The 26,799-nt window shown below is 36.8% G+C and overlaps 1 protein-coding gene and 1 pseudogene across 6 annotated transcripts in view; one reads left to right on the top strand and one right to left on the bottom strand.

Moving 5' to 3' along the window:
- ADK (adenosine kinase) overlaps positions 1 to 26,799 on the bottom strand; it is a 553,238-nt gene that overhangs the window by 200,245 nt on the left and 326,194 nt on the right. The gene's annotated exons all lie outside the window — the stretch shown is intronic.
- On the top strand, positions 7,592 to 8,932 carry LOC133070629 (eukaryotic translation initiation factor 3 subunit F-like; annotated as a pseudogene).

Raw genomic sequence — 26,799 nt, 5'->3', positions numbered from 1 at the left:
TGGCGTGCTGCAGTCCATGGGTTCGCAGAGAGTCACACACGACTAAGAAACTGAACTGAACTGAATCAGTGTTTACAAAACTACTTTATGAATACAAGGCAATAATAGGCTTTTCTTAAACCATGAAAACTAATCATGAATAAAAATCCAATCTGGATTAGGAGTTCCATATAACAACAACAAAAATACCCAATGGCAACCATAACAAAAGAGGCTATTTGGTAAGCTTAAATATAATAAACAGTATATCCAAATTTGTCAAAAATGAATTATATGAATTCTTAATGAAAAAAGAAAAATTTTCATGGTTTCTGAGAAACATAATAAGAAGTATCCATTATCAATACTGAAGTGTGCTGGGAGGATTATATTTGTTATTTTTGTCACCAAAATCCTGAGAGGGAAATTTTTGTATTTTATATTACAGATGAAGAAACTCAGACTCACAGTGATTAAATAACTGCCTTCATTCAAATAGCTAAGTTAATACATGACTGAACTGCAACCTAAACTCAGATCATATTTCAAAGGCCATAATTCACATCATTCAATTTCTCAAGGAAACAGATTTTGATTAAAAGAATATGTACATACTTATGAAAAATCTTAAACATTTATTGAAAGTTTTTACCACATTTATTGAAACATTTACCATATTAATAAAAATGAAAGACTCTTATCTGTTGGTGTGTTTCCAGATCCTCTACTCTCTTCCATTATCATTACGGCAATATCAAAATTACTATAACTTTATATTGAAAATTAACTTCTGCCTTTTTGTTAATTTTTAAGAGAGTCTTGGATACTATAAATCCTTTGAATTTCCAAAAGCATTTGAGAATTAGTTTGTCAATTTATACACAGATACACTCCAGGTGCTAGGGTTTATAGTAGAATTGTATTGAATCTACAAATGAGTTTGAGAACTGACAATACTGAATCTTTATAATACAGAGTTTTAATGCATAAACAATGTTAAAAATGTACCTTGGTTTATTTCTTTCAGTTCAGATCAGTTCATTCACTCAGTTGTGTCCGACTCTTTTCGAACACATGGACTACAGCATGCCAGGCCTCCCTGTCGATCACCCACTCCCGGAGTTTACTCAGTCTCATGTCCGTTGAGTCAGTGATGCCAGCCAACCATCTCATCCTCTGCCTTCCCCTTCTCCTCCCACCTTCAATCTTTCCAAGCACCAGGGTCTTTTCAAATGAGTCAGTTCTTCGCAGCACATCACCAAAGTATTGGAGTTTCAGCTTGTGCATCAGTCCTTCCAATGAATATTCAGGACTGATTTCCTTTAGGATGTACTGGCTGGATCTCCTTGTAGTCTAAGGGACTCTCAAGAGTCTAAGGGACTCTCAAGAGTCTTCTCCAACACCACAGTTCAAATCCATCAATTCTTCAGTGCTCAGCTTTCTTTATAGTCCAAGTCCAACTCTCACATCCATATATGACTACTGGAAAAAACATAGCCTTGACTAGATGGACCTTTGATGGCAAAGTAACATCTCTGCTTTTTAATATGCTGACTAGGTTGGTCATAACTTTTCTCCCAAGGAGTAAGAGTCTTTTAATTTGATGGCTGCAATCACCACCTGCAGTGATTTTGGAGCTCAAAAAATAAAGTCTGCCACTGTTTCCACTGTTTCTCCATCTATTTGCCATGAAGTGATGGGAGCAGATTCCACGATCTTAGTTTTCTGCACGTTGAGCTTTAAGCGAACTTTTTCACTCTCCTCTTTCCCTTTCATCAAGACACTCTTTAGTTCTTCTTCCCTTTCTGCCATAAGGGTTTTGTCACCTGCATATCTGAGGTGACTGATATTTCTCCCGACAACCAAGATTCCAGCTTGTGCTTCTTCCAGCCCAGCGTTTCTCATGATGTACTCTGCATATAAGATAAATAAGCAGGGTGACAATATACAGCCTTGGTGTACTCCTTTTCCTATTTGAAACCAGTCTGTTGTTCCATGTCCAGATCTAACTGTTGCTTCCTGACCTGCATACAGATTTCTCAAGAGGCAGGTCAGGTGGTCTGGTACTCCCATCTCTTTCAGAATTTTCCACAGTTTACTGTGACCCACACAGTCAAAGGCTTTGGCATAGTCAATAAAGCAGAAATAGATGTTTTTCTGGAACTCTCATGCTTTTTCAATGATCCAGCGGATGTTGGCAATTTGATCTTTGGTTCCTCTACCTTTTTTAAAACCAGCCTGAACATTGGAAGTTCACGGTTCATTTACTGTTGAAGCCTGACTTAGAGAATTTTGAGCATTACTTTACTAGCGTGTGATATGAGTATTGCAATTGTGCGGTAGTTTGAACATTCTTTGGCATTGCCTTTCTTTGGGATTGGAATGAAAACTACCTTTTCCAGTCCTGTGGTCACTCCTGAGTTTTCCAGATTTGCTGGAATATTATACAGCACTTTTACAGCATCATCTTTCAGGATTTGAAATAGCTCAACTGGAATTCCATCACCTCCACTAGCTTTGTTTGTAGTGATGCTTTCTAAGGCCAACTTGACTTCACATTCCAGGATGTCTGGCTCTAGGAGAGTGATCACACCATCATGATTATCTGGGTCGTGAAGATCTTTTTTGTATAGTTCTTCTGTGTATTCTTGCCACCTCTTCTAAGTATCTTCTGCTTCTGTTAGGTCCCTACCATTTCTGTCCTTTATTGAGCCTGTTCCGTTGGTATCTCTAATTTTCTTCAAGTGATCTCTAGTCTTTTCCATTCTATTGTTTTCCTCTATTTCTTTGCACTGATCACTGAGGAACCTTTCTTATCTCTCCTTGCTATTCTTTGGAACTCTGCATTCAAATGGGTATATCTTTCCTTTTTTCATTTGCTTTTTGCTTTTCTTCTTTTCACAGCTATTTGTAAGGCCTCCTCAGACAGCCGTTTTGCTTTTTTGCATTTTTTTCCCTTGGGGATGATCTTGCTCCCTGTATCCTGTACAATATCATGAACCTCTGTCCATAGTTCATCAGGCACTCTGTCTATCAGATCTAGTCTCTTAAATCTATTTCTCACTTCCACTGTATAATCATTAGGGATTTGATTTAGGTCATACCTGAATGGTCTAGTGGTTTTCCCCATTTCTTCAATTTACATCTGAATTTGGCAATAAGGAGTTCATGATCTGACCCACAGTCAGCTCCCGGTCTTGTTTTTGCTGACTGTATAGAGCTTCTCTATCTTTGGCTGCAAAGAATATAATCAACCTGATTTCGGTGTTGACCATCTGGTGAGGTCCATGTGTAGAGTCTTCTCTTGTCTTTGGAAGAGGTCATAGCAACCACTATTTGTAAGGCCTCCTCAGACAGCCGTTTTGGCTTTTTGCATTTTTTTTTCTTGGGGATGGTCTTGCTCCCTGTCTCCTGTACAATGTCATGAACCTCGGTCCACAGTTCATCAGGCACTCTGTCTATCAGATCTAGTCCCTTAAATCTATGGATGCTATGACTAGTGTGTTCTCTTGGTAAAACTCTATTAGCGTTTGCCCTGCTTCATTATGTATTCCAGGGTCAAATTTGCCTGTTACTCCAAAGTTAACTTTTCTTTAACTTTCCTTAGTATGTTTATAACTTTTTGTATAGACGTCTTGTACATGGTTCACACAGTAAAGTTCCAGATACCAGACATAATTAGTGTGTCAAAAAGTAACAAAACTTCCCAGGTTGTATGGAATGCATATCTTCAACTTTAACAAGTAATGTAACTGTTTTCAAAAACATATAAGAATCATTAGTACTAATCTTGGCAACATTTAGAATTAAAACTTGTCTTTTCCTTTGTATGTTTTGTACCCTGCTCAACAAATCATTTCTGACCCCCAAAGTCATGAAGATCGTTATCAATGTCACCTTCTAGAAGCTCTGTTGTTTTAACTTAAATGTTTAGATCAAAAATTCACTTGAAATTGTTTTCTCTGTTTGGTGTAAAAACAGGAATTCAGTTTTATTATTTCTCTGTGAAAAAAATGATTATTCCAGCAAAGTTGCTGAAAATCAACCATTTCCTCAAGTTGCAAAGCCAGATCTTTCATAAATCAAGTTACTATGTATGAGGAGGTCTGTCTCAGTCCTCTCTATCCTATTTCAATGTTCTACCACTTTGTCAACGTCCAATAGTCTGTAATATATGGTAGGCTGTGTCCCACCATCCCTCACTGTCATTTCTTAGAAATATCCTGATTTTTTTTTTTTTTTTTGCTTTTTGCTATTCAATAGAAACTTAAGGTAAAGTTCCCCAAAACATTTTAATTTTGATGATAAAGGCATTGACTCTCTGGCTCACCAAAGGAAGAACTGACCACCTTAAAGACATTAAAGTTTTCAGTTTATGAATGGTATAAAACTGATTTGGGACTTCCCTGGTGGCTCAGTGGTAAAGAATCCACTGCCAATGCAAAAGACGTGGTTTTGATCCCTGGGTTGGGAAGACACCCTGGAGAAGGAAACGGAAATCCACTCCAGTACTCTTACTTGGTAAATTCAAAGGATAAAGGAGCTTGGTGGGCTATAGTCCATGTGGTCACCAAGAGCCAGACATGACTTAGCGACTGAGCATGCATACATAAGACATGTGTTTGCTATTAGACTTAAAATTTTTAAAGCCAAAAATAAAGAGGATTTCTGTAATAGCTGAAATCGGTGATTAAAAAATAGTGGCAAACTTTCCCTAGATATCAAGGCTTAATAGAAAGGAAGTCTGATATAAAGCGTTTGAGAAGAGTGGTAAGAATACATAAAGTTACACACAATTTGTATCCTACTCAGTTCTGACCATAAAATGAACTGGTACACAGGTATCCTAAGGAAAATTCCTGCCAGTATAGAATACATACCTTGTCTCTTCCTTATTTGAACTTCCTATAAGATAGCTGGCTTAGAAAACTATCTCTTATTCAAACATGAGAATTCCAACAGCCTAGAAAGTTTCCAAGGACAAAACAACAACAACAAAAAAGACACATGAAAGATATTTAACAGAAATATTAATATATACCAGTGGAACATGTAAGAACTATAACCCAATACATGGACAAATCCCATACAGCAAAGATCTGTATTAAAAACAGAGGCAAAAGTATGGAGGAGATATGCTTAAAGATGTTAACAGAAAATGAAATATAAACTGCCTGGGTTCAAAGGAGAAACCTAAAATAAATGTAAAACTATCACAGAAATGGACAGAAGAAATGCTAACATTGTAGTAAAAGAAATACAGCAGGACTGGGTAAAGTGAGCAACATAAATTGGGAACTAATGAAAACAGGAAAATAAATTATTAAGAAAATGATAGAAACACATAGCATTTCTAGGGCAATGAAAATATTGTGTATAAGACTATACTGATGGATATATGTCATACATTTGTTCAAAACCACAGAAGATACATCAAGACTGTATTCTAATGTTAACTAGGGACTTTGGATGGTAATGACATGTCCAGAGAGGTTCATCAACTGTAACAGACGAACCTATCCAGAGGTGGACACTGATAATGGGGGAGGCTATGAAAGTGTGAAGGCAAAGGGCAGACGGGAAATTTCTGTACTGTCCTCTAAATTTTGCTGGAAATCCAGAACTACTTAAAAAAAAAAAATTTAAAAAGTCCAAAATATACAAAAAATTATAAAACAACAAAAAGGTAAATCTAAGATAACATATTAATAATGTTCTAAGTTAGAAAAATAAAACAGTAACAGAAAAATCATGAAAAATGAATCTGGAACTGCAATGAGAAGCCTGCACACTGTAACAAAGACCCAGCAGAGCCAAAAATAAATAAATTAATTAAATGTATTTAAAGATAATAGCATTTACCTTACACTAAAACTTCTACTCATATTCTCTCAACAAGCCACAATAACAACAAGCAATGCAAATGAAACACACCACCATGTCTCCGGCATTACCTGGACACAGAATAACTAGTAACAATACAACTGCACCGGTATACCCATAAAGCAGTTGAAAAATTGCTAAATTGTATCTTTGATAAACAAATACACCAATGAGAGTATAATATAGTAGTGTATATATACACTTTATGTTTCTAGCTTTATACTATCTAAACAAACTACTGTTTGCTGAGTTAAGTTAGCTTCTTTCTTCCCTAGTAAAGAAATCTAAGAATTTTCTTTATTAAAAAGTTATTTAAAAAATTCTTTGATGAACCAACAAATACCTCAAGGTACCCAGAAACCTGGAATATGGGACAGAATCAGTTTCATCTCATTAATTCAAACTGACTCAATTAAACTATGAGCTATACTGTGTAGGGTCGCCCAAGACGGACAGGTCATGGTGGTGAGCTCTGACAAAACGTGGTCCACTGCAGAAGGGAATGGCAAACCACTTCAGCATTCTTGCCTTGAGAACCCCATGAACAGTATGAAAAGGCAAAAAGGTGTGACACTGAAAGATGAACTCCCCAGGTTGGTAGGTGCCCAATATATTACTGGAGAAGAGTAGAGAAATAGCTCCAGAAAGAATGAAGGGGCTGAGCCAAAGAGGAAACAGTACCCAGGTGTGGATGTGTCTGGTGGTGAAACTAAAGTCCAATGGTGCAAAGAACAATATTGCATAGGAACCCAGAATGTTAGGTCCATGAATTAAGGTAAATTGGAAGTGGTCAAATAAGAGATGGCAAGAGTGAACATTGACATTTTAGGAATCAGTGAACTAAAAGGATAGGAATGAGCAAATCTAATTCAGATGACCATTTTATCTACTACAGTGGGCAAGAATCCCTTAGAAGAAATGTAGTAGCCCTCACAGTCAACAAAAGAATCTGAAACACAGTACTTGGGTACAATCTCAAAAACGACAGAATGATCTCAGTTCATTTCCAAGGCAAATCATGCAAATTCACAGTAAGCCAAGTCTATGCCCCAACCACTAATGCCGAAGAAGCTGAACGCTTCTGTGAAGACCTACATGACCTTCCAGAACAAACACCAAAAAAAGATGTCTTTTTCATCATAGAGGACTGGAATGCAAAAGCAGGAAGGTAAGAGATACCTGGAATAAAAGCCAAGTTTGGCTTTGGAGTACAAAATGAAGCAGGGCAAAGGCTAACAGAGTTTTGCCAAGAGAATGCACTGGTCACAGCTAACACCCTCTTTTGACAACTCTACACATGGACAACACCAGACAGTCAATACTAAAATCAACTGGTTATATTCTTTGCAGTCAAAGATGGAGAAGCTCTATACAGTCAGCAAAAGCAAGACCGGGAGCTAACTGTGGCTCAGGTCACAAACTCCTTATTGCAAAATTCAGAGTGAAACTGAAGAAAATAGGGAAAACCATTAGGCCATTCACCTATGACCTAACTCAAATCCCTTATGATTATAATCAAAATTCTCCAATCAAGGCTTCAACAATAATGCTCAAAATTCTCCAAGTGAGGCTTCAACAGTACGTGAACCAAGAACTTCTAAATGTTCAAACTGGATTTAGAAAAGGCAGAGGAAACAGATCAAAAGGCAACATCTGTTGGTTCAAGAAAAAGCAAGAGTTCCAGAAAAACATCTACTTCTGCTTCATTGACTACACCAAAGGCTTTGACTGTGTGGATCACAATAAACAGAGGAAAATTCTTTAAGAGATGGGAATACCAGACCATCTGATCTGTCTCCTGAGAAATCTGTATGCAAGTTAAGAAGCAACAGTTAAAACTGGACTCGGAACAACAGACTGGTTCCAAATTGGGAAAGGACATCAAGGTGGTATACTGTCACCCTGCTTATTTAACTTATATGCAGAGTATATTATGCAAAATGCCATGCTGGATGAAGCACAAGCTGAAATCAAGATTGCCAGACGTTCTCTCTTGACAAGATGGCCACACCAGCAGTACCGGCGAGCGCGCCTCCCACCACCCGAACCGAAGCCCCAGCTGCGGCCTCATCTCTGGCCTTGGCCCCAGCCCTGGCCCCAGCTCCATCGCCGGCTCCCGCGTCATCCTCAGACCCGGCAGTGGCAGCGGCTAGGAGCACGGCTCCGGGCCAGACCCCGGCCTCAGTGCCGGCCTCAGCGCCAGCCCCAGCGCAGACCCCTGCACGGTCTCTGTCTGGCCCTGCTCTCCCAGGCCCCTTCCCTGGCGGCCGCGTGGTCCAGCTGCACCTGGTCATTTTGGCCTCCATCGTGGACAGCTATGAGCGACGCAACGAGGGAGCTGCCTAAGTTATCGGGACCCTGCTGGGAACTGTTGACAAGTACTCAGTGGAAGCCACCAATTGCTTTTCAGTGCCACACAACGAGTCAGAAGATGAGGTGGCTGTTGACATGGAATTTGCTAAGAACATGTATGAGTTGCACAAGAAAGTCTCTCCAAACGATCTCATCCTGGGCTGGTACGCTACAGGCCATGACATCACAGAGCACTCAGTACTACAGCCGAGGGCCCCCAACCCCATTCACCCCCCAGCGGACACCAGCCTCCAGAACGGCCGCATGAGCATCAAGGCCTATGTCAGCACTTTAATGGGTGTTCCTGGGAGGACCATGGGGGTGATCTTCACCCCTCTGACAGTGAAATACACATATTACGACACTGAATGCACTGGAATTGACCTGATCATGCAGACCTGTTTTAGCCCCAACCGGGTGATCGGCCTCTCCAGTGACTTGTAGCAAGTGGGCGGGGCTTCCACTCTCATCCAGGATGCCCTCCGCACAGTGTTGCAGTATGAGGAGGATGTGCTGTCTGGAAAGGTGTCAGCCGACAATACCCTCGGGCGCTTCTTGATGAGTCTGGTTAACCAAGTACCCAAAATAGTTCCCGAGGACTTCGAGACCATGCTCAACAGCAACATCAACGACCTGTTGATGGTGACCTAAATGGCCAACCTCACACAGTCACAAATTGCCCTTAATGAGAAGCTTGTGAACCTGTGAAGGGGCGGCTGGCAGCGCTCCTGCCACGCTGGGCCCCAGCCAACCCCGGGACCCAGAATGGAGTGAAGGAGAAATGGTGTGTTTGCGGTCTGAGTCACACTGAGTCAAACAACTGCTTGTGACCCTAAATAAACACAGACTACCTTTTGTAAGTGAAAAAAAAAAAAAAAAAGATTGCCAGGAGAAATATCTACAATCTCAGATATTCAGATGACACCACCTTTATGGCAGAAATTGAAGAGGAACTGAAGGGTCTCTTGATGAAAGTGAAAGAGGAGAGTGAAAAGGCTGGTTTAAAACTCAACATTTAAAAAAGCAAAGATCATGGCATCTGGTCCCATCACCTCAGGGCAAACAGATGGGGAAACAATGGAAACAGTGACAGACTTTATTTTCTTCGGCTCCAAAATCACTGCAGATGGGGACTGCAGCCACCTTGCTCCTTGGAAGAAAAACTATGATAAATCTAGACAGCATATTAAAAAGCAGAGACATTACCTTGCTGACAAAGGTTCGTTGAATCAAAGCTATGGTTTTTCCAGTAGTCATGTATGGATGTGAGAATTGGACTATAAAGAAAGCTGAGCATCAAAGAATTGATGCTTTTGAACTGTGGTGTTGGAGAAGACACTTGAGAGTCCCTTGGACTGTAAGGAGCTCCAACCAGTGAATCCTAAAGGAAATCAGTCCTGAATATTCATTGGAAGGACTGATGTTGAAGCTCCAATACTATGGCCACCTGATGCAAAGAACTGAGTCATAGACCCTGATGCTGGGAAGATTAAAGGCAGGAGGAGAAGAGGATGACAGAGGATGAGATGGTTGGATGACATCACTGACTAGATGACCATGAGTTTGAGCAAACTCCAGGTGTTGGTGATAGACAGGGAAGCCTGGCGTGCTGCAATCCACAGGGTCACAGAGTCAGACATGACTGAGTGACTGAAATCAACTATGATTATACAGTGGAAGTGACAGAAAGATTCAAGGGATTAGATCTGATAGACAGAGAGCCTGAAGAACTATGAACAGAGGTTCATAACATTGTACAGGAGGCAGTGATCAAAACCATTCCCAAGAAAAATAAATGCAAAAAAGGAAATGGTGTCTGAGGTGGCCTTACAAACAGCTGAGAAAAGAAGAGAAATGAAAGGCAAAGGAGAAAAGAAAAGATATACCCATCTGAATGCAGAGTTACAAAGAATAGCAAGGAGAGATAAGAAAGCCTTCCTAAATGAAAAATGCAAAAAATAGAGGAAAGCAATAAAATAGGAAAGACTAGAGATCTCTTCAAGAAAATGAGAGATACCAAGGGAACATTTCATGCAAAGATGGGCACAATAAAGGACAGAAACTATATGGATCTAACAGAAGCAGACGATATTAAGAAGAGGTGGCAAGAACACACAGAATAGGTATATAAAAAAGATCTTAATGACCCAGATAACTACGATGGTGTGATCACTCACCTAGAACGAGACATCCTGGAGTGTGAAGTCAAGTGGGCCTCAGGAAGCATCACTACAAAGCTAGCGGAGGTGACAGAATTTCAGCTATTTCAGAATTTGAACGATTTCAAATCCTGAAAGATGATGCTGTGTGAAAGAGGATGCTGTGAAAGTGCTGCTCTCAGTATGCCAGCAAATTTGGAAATCTCAGCAGTGGCCACAGGACTGGAAAAGGTCAGTTTTCATTCCATTCCCAAAAAAGGCAATGCAGAAGAATGTTCAAACTACCACAAAATATTACTCACGCCACATGCTAGCAAGGTAATGCTCAAAATCCTTCGAACTAGGCATTAACAGTATGTGAACTGAGAAATTCCAGATGGACAAGCTAGATTTAGAAAAGGCAGATGAACCAGAGATCAGATTGCCAACATATGCCGGATCATAAAAAGCAAGAAAATTCCAGAAAAACATCTACTTTTACTTCATTGACTATGCTAATGCCTTTGATTGTGGGGATCACAACAAATTGTGGAAAATTCTCAAGAGACGGGAATACCAGACCACCTTACCTGCCTCCTGAGAAACCCATATGCAGGTCAAGAAGCAATAGCTAGAACCAGACATGGAACAACGAACTGGTTCAAAATTGGGAAAGGACTACGCCAAGGCTGTATACTGTCACCCTGCTCATTTAATTTATATGCAGAGTACGTCACACAAAATGTGAGGCTGGGTGAAACACAAGCTGGAATCAACACTGCCAGGAGAAAGAGCAACAGCCTCAGATATGCAGATAACACCACTCTAATGGCAGAAAGCAAAGAGGAATTAAAGAGCTTCTTTATGAAGGTAAAAGAGGAGAGTGAAAAAGCTGGCTTAAAACTCAACATTTAAAGAACTAAGATCGTGCCATCCGGTCCTATCACATCATGGCAAACAGATGGGGAAACAAGGCAAACAGTGACAGCCTTTATTCTCTTGGGCTCCAAAATCACTGCAGATGGTGACTGCAGCCATGAAATCAAAAGATGCTTGCTCCTTGGAGGAAAAGTTATGACGAATCTGGACAGCATATTAGAAAGAAGAGACACTAGTTTGCCGAGAAAGGTCCATATAGTCAAAGCTATGGTTTTTCTAGTAGTCATGTATGGATGTGAGATTTGGACCATAAAGAAGGCTGAGAAGGAAAGAATCGATGCTTTCAAATTGTAGTGCTGGAGATGACTCCTGAGAGTCCCCTGGACAGCAAGGAGATCAAACCAGTCAATTTTAAAGGAAATCAACCCTGACTCATGCTGAAGCTCTAATACTTTGGCCACGTATGAGAAGAGCTGGCTCATTAGAAAAGACCCTGATGTTGGGAAAGACTAAAGGCAGGAGGAGGAGGAGGGGATGACAGAGGACGAGATGGTTGGATGGCATCACCAACTAAATGGACATGAGTTTGAACAAACTGGGAAATGATGAAGGACAGGGAAGCCTGGCATGCTATAGTCCCTGGGGTCACTAAGAGTCGAACATAACTGAGCGACTGAACAACAACAAGTAATGAACACTGACAGAGACTCTTGGAATTCAGTAGCGAACAAGTCAGACCAAATCTCTTTATTGTTATTTTCATTCTATGGGATGGAGACAGACAACAAATAAATAAGAAATACATACACCGCACCATAGAGTAATGAAAGTGCATAATGTAAAGGAGAGTTAACCAATGAAGAAGGAAGAAATCTATGTGAGTGTGCGGACACTTCAAAGCATCATCAAAAGATATAAGATAATGAAGCAACGACCATACTCTCCTCAAGGAAAGAAAGTCTAGCTAAGAATTTTATTTGTGATTAAATTACCATGTAAGTATAAATGAAATGAAAAATTTTTTGAACATAAAAGAATTAGAGGAATATAGTATCTATGTGATTTTCTGAAGAAATCGCTGAGAATAAACTTTTGCAAACCAGAGATGACTACTATTAATAAAAGTCTGGCAATGAATTTTGATTCTTTTAATAGTTATTAAGAAAAAAACAAAAATTGAGTATATGAGTGGTTTTGGTTACAGAACAGAATGTAAATCTTATAAAACCTCTTTATGGATGCTCTCTTTCTCAGTAATTGAGAGTGAATGGTGAGAGACAGTGTATTAACTAAGATATCCTCTTCTTTCATAGTCAGGAGTCAAGGAACTTCTGAAAAGCTTATAAACCATGCAATTGTAGTCTACATTTGCTTAAAAATACAAAGGAAAAAAAAACACTGTAAGAAAAGAGAATGAGGAATTTCTAAGAATCAACAGCTAACATCTTAAAATAATTAGTTTAAATGATGTTACAGATTACAAGGGAATCATCAGAATAAAAATATAAGCCTAAAAATTTATGGAAAACAAACACACACAAAATAAGCCAGAGTGCAGGCACGGAGTTCAGGGGGAAGAGACCACAGGAAAGATGTAAAACAAAAACAAAACAAATAATCTCAGGAACAGAAAGAATATAAAATGACAGAACTCATTTATAAAATAACTATTTTACATAGTAAATATGACTGATTCACACTACAAGAGTAAATCTTAAATACATTTTGCCAATGTTGTTGTTTAGTCGCCAAGGTTGTGTCTGACTCATTGAGACACCTGCTAGGCTCCTCTGTCCATGTGATTTCCCGGGCAAGAATATTGGAGTGGGTTGCACTTCCTCCACCAGGGGATCATCCCAACCGAAGGATCGAACCTGCATCTCCAGCTTGGCAGAAGGGTTTTTTACCACTGTGCCCCCTGGGAAGCCCAGAACGTACTATAAAAACGTGATAAATATGTACAGTGGGATACTGCGTGTTAAGCTGCTTCAGTTGTGTCCAACTCTGGGTGACCCTACGGACTGTACTCTGCCCGGCTTCTCCCTCCATGGGATTCTCCAGGCCAGAACGCTGGAGTGGGTTGCCATGCTCTCCTCCAGGGGATCTTCCCAACCCAGGGACTGAATCAGTATCTCTTCTGTCCCCTGCATTGGCAGGTGGGTTTTTTACCACTAGCACCACCAGTGGAATACTATTCAGCCTTAAAAAAGAACGGAGTCTTATCATATGGTGCAGTGTGGGAAATTTTGAGGATATTATTCTAAGAGAAATAAGCTAGTAACAACAACAACATAAAAATACGGCATGATTCCACTCATACCTGCTATCTAAAATAGTCAAACTCTTAGAACTAGGAAGTAGCATGATAGTTGCCAAGAGCTGGGAGAAGAGAAGCTGTTGCTTAATGGACAGAGTTTCAGTCTTGCAAGATGAAAAAGTTCTAGAAATCTGTTTCACAACAATGTGCTTATAGTTAATACTACAGCACCATACATATAAAAATGGTTAAGAACTTTAATCCATTTTGAGTTTATTTTTGTGTATGGTGTTAGAAAGTGTTCTAGTTTCATTCTTTTACAAGTGGTTGACCAGTTTTCCCAGCACCACTTGTTAAAGAGGTTGTCTTTTTTCCATTGTATATCCTTGCCTCCTTTGTCAAAGATAAGGTGTCCATAGGTTCGTGGATTTATCTCTGGGCTTTCTATTCTGTTCCATTGATCTATATTTCTGTCTTTGTGCCAGTACCATACTGTCTTGATGACTGTGGCTTTGTAGTAGAGTCTGAAGTCAGGCAGGTTGATTCCTCCAGTTCCATTCTTCTTTCTCAAGATTACTCTGGCTATTCGAGGTTTTTTGTATTTCCATACAAATTGTGAAATTCTTTGGTCTAGTTCTGTGAAAAATACCGTTGGTAGCTTGATAGGGATTGCATTGAATCTATAGATTGCTTTGGGTAGAATAGCCATTTTGACAATATTGATTCTTCCAATCCATGAACACGGTATGTTTCTCCATCTGTTTGTGTCCTCTTTGATTTCTTTCATCAGTGTTTTATAGTTTTCTATGTATAGGTCCTTTGTTTCTTTAGGTAGATATACTCCTAAGTATTTTATTCTTTTTGTTGCAATGGTGAATGGTATTGTTTCCTTAATTTCTCTTTCTGTTTTTTCATTGTTAGTATATAGGAATGCAAGGGATTTCTGTGTGTTAATTTTATATCCTGCAACTTTACTATATTCATTGATTAGCTCTAGTAATTTTCTGGTAGAGTCTTTAGGGTTTTCTATGTAGAGGATCATGTCATCTGCAAACAGTGAGAGTTTCACTTCTTCTTTTCCTATCTGGATTCCTTTTATTTCTTTTTCTGCTCTGATTGCTGTGGCCAAAACTTCCAACACTATCCTGGAGGAGAACATAGGCAAAACACTCTCTGACATAATCACAGCAAGATCCTCTATGACCCACCCCCCAGAATATTGGAAATAAAAGCAAAAATAAACAAATGGGACCTAATGAAACTTAAAAGCTTTTGCACTACAAAGGAAACTATAAGTAAGGTGAAAAGACAGCCCTCAGATTGGGAGAAAATAATAGCAAATGAAGAAACAGACAAAGGATTAATCTCAAAAATATACAAGCAACTCCTGCAGCTCAATTCCAGAAAAATAAATGACCCAATCAAAAAATGGGCCAAAGAACTAAACAGACATTTCTCCAAAGAAGACATACAGATGGCTAACAAACACATGAAAAGATGCTCAACATCACTCATTATTAGAGAAATGCAAATCAAAACCACAATGAGGTACCATTACACGCCAGTCAGGATGGCTGCTATCCAAAAGTCTACAAGCAATAAATGCTGGAGAGGGTGTGGAGAAAAGGGAACCCTCTTACACTGTTGGTGGGAATGCAAACTAGTACAGCCGCTATGGAAAACAGTGTGGAGATTTCTTAAAAAACTGGAAATAGAACTGCCATATGACCCAGCAATCCCACTTCTGGGCATACACGCTGAGGAAACCAGATCTGAAAGGGACACGTGCACCCCAATGTTCATCACAGCACTGTTTATAATAGCCAGGACATGGAAGCAACCTAGATGCCCATCAGCAGATGAATGGATAAGGAAGCTGTGGTACATATACACCATGGAATATTACTCAGCCGTTAAAAAGAATTCATTTGAACCAGTCCTAATGAGATGGATGAAACTGGAGCCCCTTATACAGAGTGAAGTAAGCCAGAAAGATAAAGAACATTACAGCATACTAACACATATATATGGAATTTAGAAAGATGGTAACGATAACCCTATATGCAAAACAGAAAAAGAGACACAGAAATACAGAACAGACTTTTGAACTCTGTGGGAGAAGGTGAGGGTGGGATGTTTCAAAAGAACAGCATGTATACTATCTATGGTGAAACAGATCACCAGCCCAGGCGGGATGTATGAGACAAGTGCTCGGGCCTGGTGCACTGGGAAGACCCAGAGGAATCGGGTGGAGAGGGAGGTGGGAGGGGGGATCGGGATGGGGAATACGTGTAAATCTATGGCTGATTCATATCAATGTATGACAAAACCCACTGAAATGTTGTGAAGTAATTAGCTTCCAACTAATAAAAAAAAAAAAAATAAGATAATAATAAAAAAAAATGGTTAAGAAGATAAATTTTGTTAGGTATTTTTGAACAAACACATACAAGACAAAAAAGCTAGATGATAAACACACACACCTTATTTGGATTATGATTTGAATAAAATGATTATACAATGAAAATTATTTTTACTGAGATGAAATGAAAATTTTAACATGGACTAGATATTAGAAAACACTAGGGATTACTGTTAATGTTAAGATATGAATGTAGGTAATGGGAATAGAGGAGTTCACTGTGCCATTTCATATTTTTATATGATTTTAATTTTGTCATAATAAAATGTTTAAATAATTATAGTTTTTAGAGCTGAAAGAAACTTTATAGATAATCCTATTCACCTTCCAATTTTATTAGTAGTACAGGTCTAGACAGTTTATTAAACTTGCACATTATATAATCTAGTGACAAAACTATGATTAGTATTTGAAACACAATTTGCCATCTAATGCTCTCTCTAGTACACAATACTGACTCCTTCATAAAAGCTCTATCAATGAACACAGAATATATATTATACGTTTCAATGACAGCCTCTACAGCTAGCTAAAATACTGCAAATTGTTCCATTAACAATTATCACTAAAAACTCACATGACAGTATGTCATATTTGCAAGTATTGCTAAACACTCCTTTTGAAGATTTGGAGAACACAAGTTTGTTAAAACTCTGAAATTAAAGGAACTTTGGTTCATTTTTCTTTAAGTTCCTCACCTCAACAACATCAAAAACAGTTGAACATAATAATGGGTGGCTTCAAAAATAAGAATGGCAGTAAGTCAGTTAAGGTACAGCCTTTGACTTGAGAAGGTGAGAGGAGGCTCTTTTTAATGAGGTATAACTATACAGTTACCCACTTTCCTAACAGTCTTTCAATCCCACTAGCTATACCAACACCCACTCCCTCTCCCCAATCAGAATAACTGACCACTTGGGACCCCTGAATAGAAACAGTACTGAATAGAAAAGGGCACTTGGAAAGAGAAGTGTAGTTCTACTTTAACAGAGTAATAAAATACAAAAAGTTAAGAGGAGGAAATTGCCTATACAGTATAGTGTGAACTAATGAGAAAAATGTGGTATAATACAGGACCTGGGTTTAAGAACCAACTGTCATTGTCAGGAGATCTAATCTCTGTCTAGTTCCATAAAGAACAATAGCGATCAATTGAGACTGCAGATTCATATGAAAGTAACTTTTTATATAAATTGTGATTCCAGGTTATTAATAAGATCAGCTGATGTTTAATAAATAGTTTTAAACAAAAATAATAAAATTAATACTGTCCTTATTAAGGTATTTGTCATGAAAACTGCTTAAAATAGAGAAAAACATAAAATAGATTTCTTTTCCCTTATCTATCTTCTGAGTTTTGCTTTATGTATCTTTGTTTCTTTCTTGGGTATCTAATGGTTTATGATGTTTATCTTCTCTGTGAATTGTACCTTATTAAAAATATTAATCTCTGTGTCATTAAAATGAATTTTTTAAAATTAAAAAAAAAAAACATAAAATAGAAAGTGAAAAATTGTCCATAATCCCACTTCTTAGAGATAACAATAAATGGCTTTACTAGTAATTCTCAACTACTGCAAAAAAAGATTTAGTATATTATTACTCTATAACTTTTATTGTAATGTAGTACTCAATGTAATATGCCAAAATTTTTCATTTTATTCTTTTCAATTCTGAGCCATCAATGACTGACAATCTGGACTGTGAAATCAAAGACAGAAGGAAAGCCCTGGAGATACAGATAATTCATAATTTTAAGTTAATGTTTGTTGTGGCTTTATGTACTATCAACTCAAAAAAGAAGTGTCCAGAATGGAAGTTTATAGTTTTTCACCGTACAAAGTCTATAGTATGCTAGTAGCTCACACTTTCTTTGATTCATTAAAATAGTGATAGAGGGACAGAAGGTTATTCAAAAGGTAAAGAAAGAAGAAAGAAAAGAAAGTGTTAGTCATTTAGTCTTGTCTGACTCTTTTTGACCTCATGGACTGTAGGTCTCCAGCCCTCCTCCTCCTCCTCCTCCTCTGGAATTTTCCAGGCAGGAATACTGGAGTGGGTAGTCATTCCCTTCTCCAGGGGATCTTCCTGACCCAGGGGTGGAACCCAGGTCTCCAGTATTGCAGGCAGATTCTTTACTGTCTGAGCCACCAGGGAAGCCCGATTCAAAAGGAAAAGGGACCAGTAAAAACATCTATGAATTTTAATTTAATGCTAAAATTTTAATGTCCTTTCTTCAGTGAAGTTTACCTTCACTGAAATAGTATTAAATAAATAGATAAAATATGTTTTTAAAAGAGATGGGTAATACTATGCTGGATCAATAACTTAAACTAACAAAAAGGAAAACTTTGACTTCTTTCCTTCTACATTTTCCAAAAATATCTAAAATTTAAAAAATACAGTCATATACATTCACTTATCTTACCTTGGTAAGATCTCCAATTTTAAAAATTAATTTCTTTTATCTACATTTATTAAATTGGGTTGAAGATTTTATTTGTTGCATGTAAATACTACTAAATCACTAAATGTCTCATGTAACAGATATTAAATGAAGACATGACATTTCAGCTAATGAAGCAAAGCCATTTATCTTGAAATTTTCTTGCTACAAAAAGAGGAACCTTTAAACATGGCCTTAAGTTTGCAAAAATCAGCAACTTTAATCTAACCACTTTCTTTTGACCTTTACACTCAACCTCAAAAAAATGTTCAGCAACATAAATTCGATCTCAGAAGGCTGCTGCAGATCTCATTTTCTGCTGTTTTTCCATTAGGTATTTATGGGACCTGCTAGTGTTACAAGGGACTAGTAAAACGCCAAAGTAATCCTGCAGTTCCTGTGTATGAATTCAGCTTTTCCCTTTGAGATGATAACTTTTTTGCCTCTTGCCAAGACCTTTTCAGAATCGAATATAAAACTAAGTCTATAGGTATAATGTGCTGTTTTAAGAGGTAGGATGGATGAGTTGGGACAAGGCATGGGGAAAGAACATTAACTAGGTTTAGCAGTTCAACTATTGAAACAAAATCATTTTTAAGCCATTTAGGTAGCTTGTTACACATCTGTACTAATTGAAATTACAACATGATCACACAAGATAGAAACTGAATCCAATGAATTCTGAAGTTTGATCTCAGCTGTGTGCATGCCTTCTCTTAACTGCACAGGAAGCCAGCTGCTTCCATTTATGAACTGTATTGAACACATGTGCTCTAGTATACCCATGACATAACGTGTAACACTATACTTTCAAACAAGTTTGCCAAGAAGGGGGAGGGTGTACAAATATGTTAGTAAGACAAAAGACATTATATATATTTATTTTTTAAATGTTAGTAAGAAAAGAAAAGAACTTCAAGTTGTATTTCCATTAGTGTGCCTCATATTACATTATAAAATAGAAATACAATCAATAAACTAAAAAAAGACCAATTTCTTCATCATAAATATACAAGTTTATCAAGGTCTAAGTCTAAACTAAGTTTGAGACAAAATGAAATATTAAATGATCTATCACTCATTCACTGTGGACAAGGGACTATATTAACCATAGGCCACTGGGCTATGAGACTAAAACTTCCCATAGTTTGTGTAAAACAGAACCAAATTCTTCCCAATTCCCTCATCTCAGTTCATGGAATTTCCATCTTTTATTATGTAAATAATATATATAATACTTCCTTCTTTCTCTCATATCCTACTTCCAATCCAATAGCATATTCTATTATATCTACCTGCAAACTATACTCAGAATCTGATTGCTTCTCACTACTTCCATTGCCAGCATCCAAGTTCATGCCACCTTATCTCTTCCCTGTATAACTACAAAGCCCTCCAAATTGATCTCCCAATGTCTATCTCTGTCCCACTCACAAAGCAGCCAGAATAACGCTATACTAAAATAAAAGTCAGGTTATGTTGCTCTTCCACACAAAAGCCTCTAAAGACATTTTATTCGTTGAAAGTAAAACAAAAATAAAGTCTTTACTATGGTGTGTAAAGTCATTCTCAATATACCCCTCAAATCTTTCCTTCTGTATCTTCTACTACTTTTCCCATTTCTTACTCCACTCCAGCTATATTAGTCTCCTTGTTTCTGAAATATGCTATGCTCGTCACTCCTCACAAGTATACTGTAGATATACTTGTTATCTATTTCCTGTGTCTAGATTGTTTTTATCCCTAAGATGTACGTGACTGGCTCATTTAACTTCTTCAAACTTTATTTAAATTCTACCTTCTTGGGTGAGGCTTTCTCTAATGGGGCCATTTGAAAGTACAACCACTCTCTGCAGACCCCACAACACTCCTTTTCCGTTTTATTTTCCTCTATACTTCTCATTACCATCTAATACACTATATATTTTGTTTGAAGTCTTCATACACTAAAATGTAAGCTCCTTGGGGACATCAATCTTTATTTGTTTTGGTCACTGCTATATTTTCAGCACCGAGAAAAACTGGTAGATACAGAGTAACTCAGTATTAGGAATGAAGTTATACAAAACAATATTTAAATTTAACTACATTTGTCATGGTAAGGTATCCTTTGAAATTATTTCAGGTACCTCGAAGACAAATGATTCAAAGTTCATGAAATATTCTCTCAAGGTATGACAGAAACAAATTTAAAACAAAACTATAATATAATATCATTCCATAAATTGTTTACAGATTCTTACTTACATAGAGCTAAGAAAACATTTATGTACTGCTATTAAAAAAAATGAAACTTTCTAAAATTAGAACATAAAGGACTCAGGAAAAGGTGTCACATATAAAATATATCCTAGATATACTCCTGAAAATTTTCTTGCTAGTCATTTTTAGTACAAACTCTCTATTACTTTGGAAGCATACAAGTAACACTTGTATACAAGAATCTTTGGGTGTCTATAAGAATACATCAATTCAGAGTAATTATAACAGTAACAGTACTTTCTAATTATGTAAAGACCATGAACCTTTGCTCATGATTTTTCTCTTATATTTAGGATCTATATGTTGGCAAGTCAGAATCTAAGAACATTCTCTTGAGTTTTATAAGTATTTCACTTACACTTTACCTAATTCTTTGAGGATTAAGGTGGTTGAGAAGGATGTAAAAAAGATAAGACCATGATTAAAAGGCACTGGTAAAGAAAAAACAGAATAAACACAATGTCATAAGCTGCAAAACAGAGACTTACTTTTAGTTTTCTAATAACTATAGGAAAAGGAAATATACACTGAAAAACTGAAAATGTACAAAAGACTAGGAAATTTGTAAACAGTATAGAGGTTCTTTGTTTCAAAAATAAGATAAAATCATCACATTAGGTAGAAATTTCTCAAGGATTTCTTAGAAATATACTTTTCCATGTTTATGATATTTCCAGGAGAAATATCAATAACCTCAGGTATGAAGATGACACCACCCTTATGGCAGAAAGTGAAGAAGAACTTAACAGCCTCTTGATGAAAGTGAAAGAGAGTGAAAAAGTTGGCTTAAAACTCAACATTCAGAAAACTAAGATCATGGCATCATGGCAAATACATGAGGGACAATGGAAACTGTGACAGACTTTATTTTCTTGGGCTCCAAAATCACTGCAGATGGTGACTGCAGCCATGAAATTAAAAGACACTTGCTCTTTGGGAGAAAAGCTATAACAAACCTAAATAGCATATTAAGACAGCATATAAGGACCTTTGTTTGGCCATCTAGTAAAAGTTACGGTTTTTCCAGTAGTCATGTATGGATATGAGTTCTACTATAAAGAAAGCTGAGCACCGAAAAATTGATGCTTTTGAACTGTGGTGCTGGAGAAGGCTCTTGAGAGTCCCTTGGACTGCAAGGAGATCCAGCCAGTCCATCCTAAAGGAAATCAGTCCTGAATATTCACTGGAAGGACCGATGCTGAAGCTGAAACTCCAATACTTTGGCCACCTGATGGTGAAGAACTGACTCACTGGAAAAGACCCTGATGCTGGGAAAGAGGATGAGATGGTTGGATGACATCACCAACTTGATGAACATGAGTTTGAGCAAGCTCCAGGAGTTGGTGATGGACAGAGAAGCCTGGCCTGCTGCAGGCCATGGGGTCACAAAGAGTGGGACATGACTGAGTGACTGAACTAAACTGAACGGATGTTTACTTATGAAATCTGAGTCATCACTTTCTTGGAATCCAGAAGACACTATGAGACCATCACAAATTCTTAAATCTGTGAATTAACAGGTAGTTAATTAAAAATCCTAATTTTTGTGTTTCAGTCATCCTTCCTTTAATGTGTATCTCTAAACTTAATCAGTTTTTATCTTTACAATAATCTACTCTTCTCACTTAAATTTTCAGAAAGAATCCAAATTCTCATTATTTCAGAAGGACAACTGCTATTTGATAAGCTCTAGAGAAGAAAATTGGAGAAGGAAATGGCAACCCACTCCAGTATTCTTGCCTGGAGAATCCCAGGGACGGGGGAGCCTGGTGGGCTGCCATCTGTGGGGTTGCACAGACTGAAGTGACTTAGCAGCAGCAGAGAAGAAAATATGTCACACTGGAAGCTAGATAGTTTACTAGATTCATTCACTACCCAAAATCATGGCAAATGTGAGTCAAATTATGAAAGCCAAATTTGTGTTGAAAGGGCAAGAACTATCTTGCTCTTTCATTTTGAAGTAGATGACTCACTCAAATATGACTAAACTGTAAGGCTCTACTTGGTAGCCAAAACACAAAAATTACTTGGACTTTTGAAATTAGATATGAACTACACATTATTTAGTAAATTACCTCCCAAAACTTCAGTAGCTTTAGAAGAAAATGTGGTCTCTGCATAATTTTTAAAAATTATTTTTCTTATACTTTTTTCTCTATAAGTCAATCTACAGAATTATAGACAAGTTCTTCAAATGTACTCTTAAAGAGATTTTATTTCTCTTGGGAGTACCATGATAAAAGTTTTTTATCTTAATATGCTATATAACATCATTTTTCAAAACTTAAAATTTTTGTCAGGTCCCCGTGTCAGTAATATAGGTAGATTTTATCTAATATCAATAATACCATATAATATAAAGCAATGTTTTAAATTTGGGAATGCTTAGGACATTGAGTTCTGATATAAAAATAAAACAAACAAACCAAAAAGACATACAACGAAGAAATTAGACTCTTCTCAAAACTTGTAGAGCATTTGTATAAGATTTAAAACAGACATATGCTTTTAAAGTCAAGAACTTTCAAATACAACAGTTAATCCACATAATAATTCAAAAAGCAAGATAGGTTCAAAGTTCTAACAGATACCATATGCAACCTGTAATAAAACCCAAGTTAAGATATTTTCAAGCAACAGGATAATTTTATTTTCCATTTTAAATGGAAATGGTCTATTTTTAGTTAATGGGCTAAGATATAGCACTAGAAAATGCTGTAATTATTCTATAATAAAACTCTAGTACAGATAAGATATTTTACTATTAGTTAGGAAGCCATGATTTGGGGAACAATACTGCAAAAATATTTTTCTACATTTACTATAGAAGATAGTGTATAATGAATTAACCATTAATTGTAAAATGTCATCAAGTCTAGTGACTGTTAAATCTAGCTAAGAAAGTAGATGAAACAGCAGGAGGTTATATTTAGACAAGAAAATGTGTGAGTTCCAAACCACCTTCTATTATATTGCATACCTGCTATATGTAAAGCTTTGTGTCAGTCATAAAAGGGATACGTGTTTGGAAGATGTTATACTATTGCAATACGAATTACCGAAAAAACTAGTATTCAGATAGGGAAAGATCAGAGATGTATCTAAAATAGTTCATATTTTAAATTGGAAGGAAACAATTAAATGACGTGCAAATAGTACTGTCAGGATATTTTTCCTTTCTAAAATAAAGAATCAAAATCTTTGTTCTGATAATCAGAACAATGGAGGACTACATAAATCATTCAGACTAGGAACATGAGAAAAGTTTTAAAATGGAATTAATGTGCAGATAAAATTAGATGTTAGCTGAGTAAAACAAGAAGTATATTTATTGTTTTTTGCTAGGAGTTTTTGAGACAAAGAAACAAGTGTCTGGCAACTGAATTCAGAAAAGTTGGGAACTTAAATGGCATTATTAAAAGGAAATATCATTTTCTATTTCTGGCTTCTCAAGTTTAGAGTTGGTTTACTCTAAGGATTTATTTTAAGTATTTCTTACCTTAATCACATAAGATATTCTGTAAATTTAAAGACAGAAAACTGGCAACCCCCCACCAGCAGTATTTCAATATTACAACAGAGTCTTTTATTAGAATCTCAGTACTCCTAATTCATTCATCTGCTAGACAGAACTTCCTGTCTAACAGTCCATTGTGATGACATAATTTCTGACAAAGGCATTCTCAATAAAATGGAGACTACCAGGAGTAATCATTACAGTTTCAGTTTAAATATTTTCTTAAGCTATTTGTAATCCATGGAATAAAAGGAACACTTCGCTAGAACATTCACATCATATCATGTTACCCTGAAGTGACAACTTCACAGAGGAAAAGATACAAACAAACAAAACTCTTGCAGATTTCACGTTTGTTAGGGACAATTTTGCTTATACTAGTTACTGGCATAGAGTGTTTAAACTGTATATGGCAGGGATAAGGCAAATAGAATAATCTGGCACTAGAGTGAGATGGAATAAATACACTGAATATAAAATCATACTTAAGTTTTAAGAAAAATAAAGCATCCTTGAACAGAAATCTCTTCATTATTAGAATTATACAAAACCTAATGGGGTTCATGTACATTTTTTAAAACTACAATCTTTTTACACACATGCATCACTTTTTTTTCAATAGCCAACAATACTACGTGTGTTAGGTAAGAAATGAGTCAAATCAACAACAAATTAGACATATTAATATCTGAAATTTCACAACTATAGAATAACAGACTCATAAGCACAACAAATGAAATAAGCTCCACGCTTCCTATTTGCAACAATCACAGTGAGTCTGTGTACATGTGCATATTAGAATCACACAGTTCATGTCAAAAGGACCTTTTGGTACACAGGTATCCCAAAGCTTTGCTTTTTCCATAATAAAACAAAAAACAAAAAAACCCAATGTATGGCAAAACCAACACAATGTTGTAAAGTAAAATAAATAATTAATTAATTTAAAAAAATAATAAAATTTCAGCAGATGGCAGGTAAAAAAAAAAACAAAACTGCGTTATCTGGAAGAATAATGTTCAAAGAGCACTTAAAATCAGGTGTTCTTTCACTGTATTTTCCCCTTGGGGTAGAGGAACAGTTATAGTCAGAGAAACAGATTCCAAACCCAAATCTCTTTTTAATTTGAAAATTTAAAATAAAACAGGCTGTCTTTCATTTCTTAAAGTGTGAATGCCATTAAGGGGAGAACACTCTTGGAAGGAAGCTAAAAACAAGAAGTGATCATGAGGTTGGGGGATGTGATGAGAACATATTTAGATACTTTCTTTCTTTATTAAATCATTGGAAGACAAAAAAGAACCAATAAAGGTTAGTATGGAAACTAAGCTAGGGGAAAAATAAATCTGCCTCATTTTAGCAGTGAAAATGTTTGACTCTTGGCTATAGAGAGCTGATTTTTTGTGCTAGTATTTTCCAGATAGTGTCCTGCTGAACCCTAGTGTCTCCTGATATGTAAAAACATGTTCTGTGAAAAAAGGATTTTGTTTCACAGTAAAGAAATCTGTTCAATTTTTGCCTATCCTTACGTTTATTTTCCCAGAAATCTGGAAATGAGGCTCTTCTTTCATTTAGGAAAAACTGCTTTTCACTATATGTTAAGGTAGGGGATATATGTGTGTGTTTAAAGAAAAAAATCTTTTAATCAAGTTTCCTTTATCATTTCTTGATCTTTCTCATGTTAAATCCTAACTAATCTAAAGAATTCTATGGTTAGGGAAGAACCACCAGGTGGTCTGTAGGCTGGTCCCAGAGGAAACGTAGATAAGTATTCCAGAAAGAAATATGAAGACAAAAAAAAGGTATTTAGTTAATTGCTTTGGGAGCTGAGACAAGTGGGAGCTGATAGTACAGGTGGGGTAAATGGAACAGCCTGTACCAATCTGAAACTAGATGACCTTATTAGATGTACGGTACAAAAAAATTTCCAACACCAAGCTGATGATATACAGCTTTCTTTTGGAACAGGTCTCAACGTACTCACTCCTGAATGACAGAAAAGAGCACAAACTTAAAAACTGGGATGTGGTGGAAACATGAGGAATCCGACGGATACATCATAAACTAAAAATTACTGAGAATCTGAGAATCATGAGAATTCTGTATTGAAATGTTTACAAATAACATTTACTCTCAATTTTATAGCCAAGAAGATGTGACATACCCCTGATATTTTTCAAGCCAGTTTGAAAGGCAGAGTCTTAAGCTGATCAAAAGAAAAGTTACTAAATAAACAATCTGTTTGCTTTTCTAGGAAAATAATGATCTAGGCCAGTGTTTCAAATATCAGTTCATAAATTCAACAGATATTTACTGGCTATGTGCTAACTACTGTTTAAAGGGCCAGAAAACATTACCATCCTTCTCATCACAAAGGCTTTTTATTCCTCAAAAATATCAAGCACGCTGTACTGTCCATTCTATCAGCCTGAAACAGTCAGATACATACATGATCTTCCCCTCAAATTTCTGTGTCAAGTAAACATCTTCTCCTTAAAAAGATCATCCAAGAATATCATGTTTAAAAGAGAACACTACCAATCCCTGCCTATCAGGTGCTAATCAATTTCCCTAATTTATTCTTTTATAAAATACTTATTGTCATGTAACTTCCATAAACTATTATTACCACCTGATATATATATAAGTATGCTATATGTGTTGTGC

Source organism: Dama dama, chromosome 15 (assembly GCF_033118175.1).
Source record: "Dama dama isolate Ldn47 chromosome 15, ASM3311817v1, whole genome shotgun sequence".
Classification (NCBI taxonomy): domain Eukaryota; kingdom Metazoa; phylum Chordata; class Mammalia; order Artiodactyla; family Cervidae; genus Dama; species Dama dama.
The sequence above is the reverse complement of the archived record's forward strand: the minus strand, read 5'-3'. Positions and strand labels throughout refer to the sequence as shown.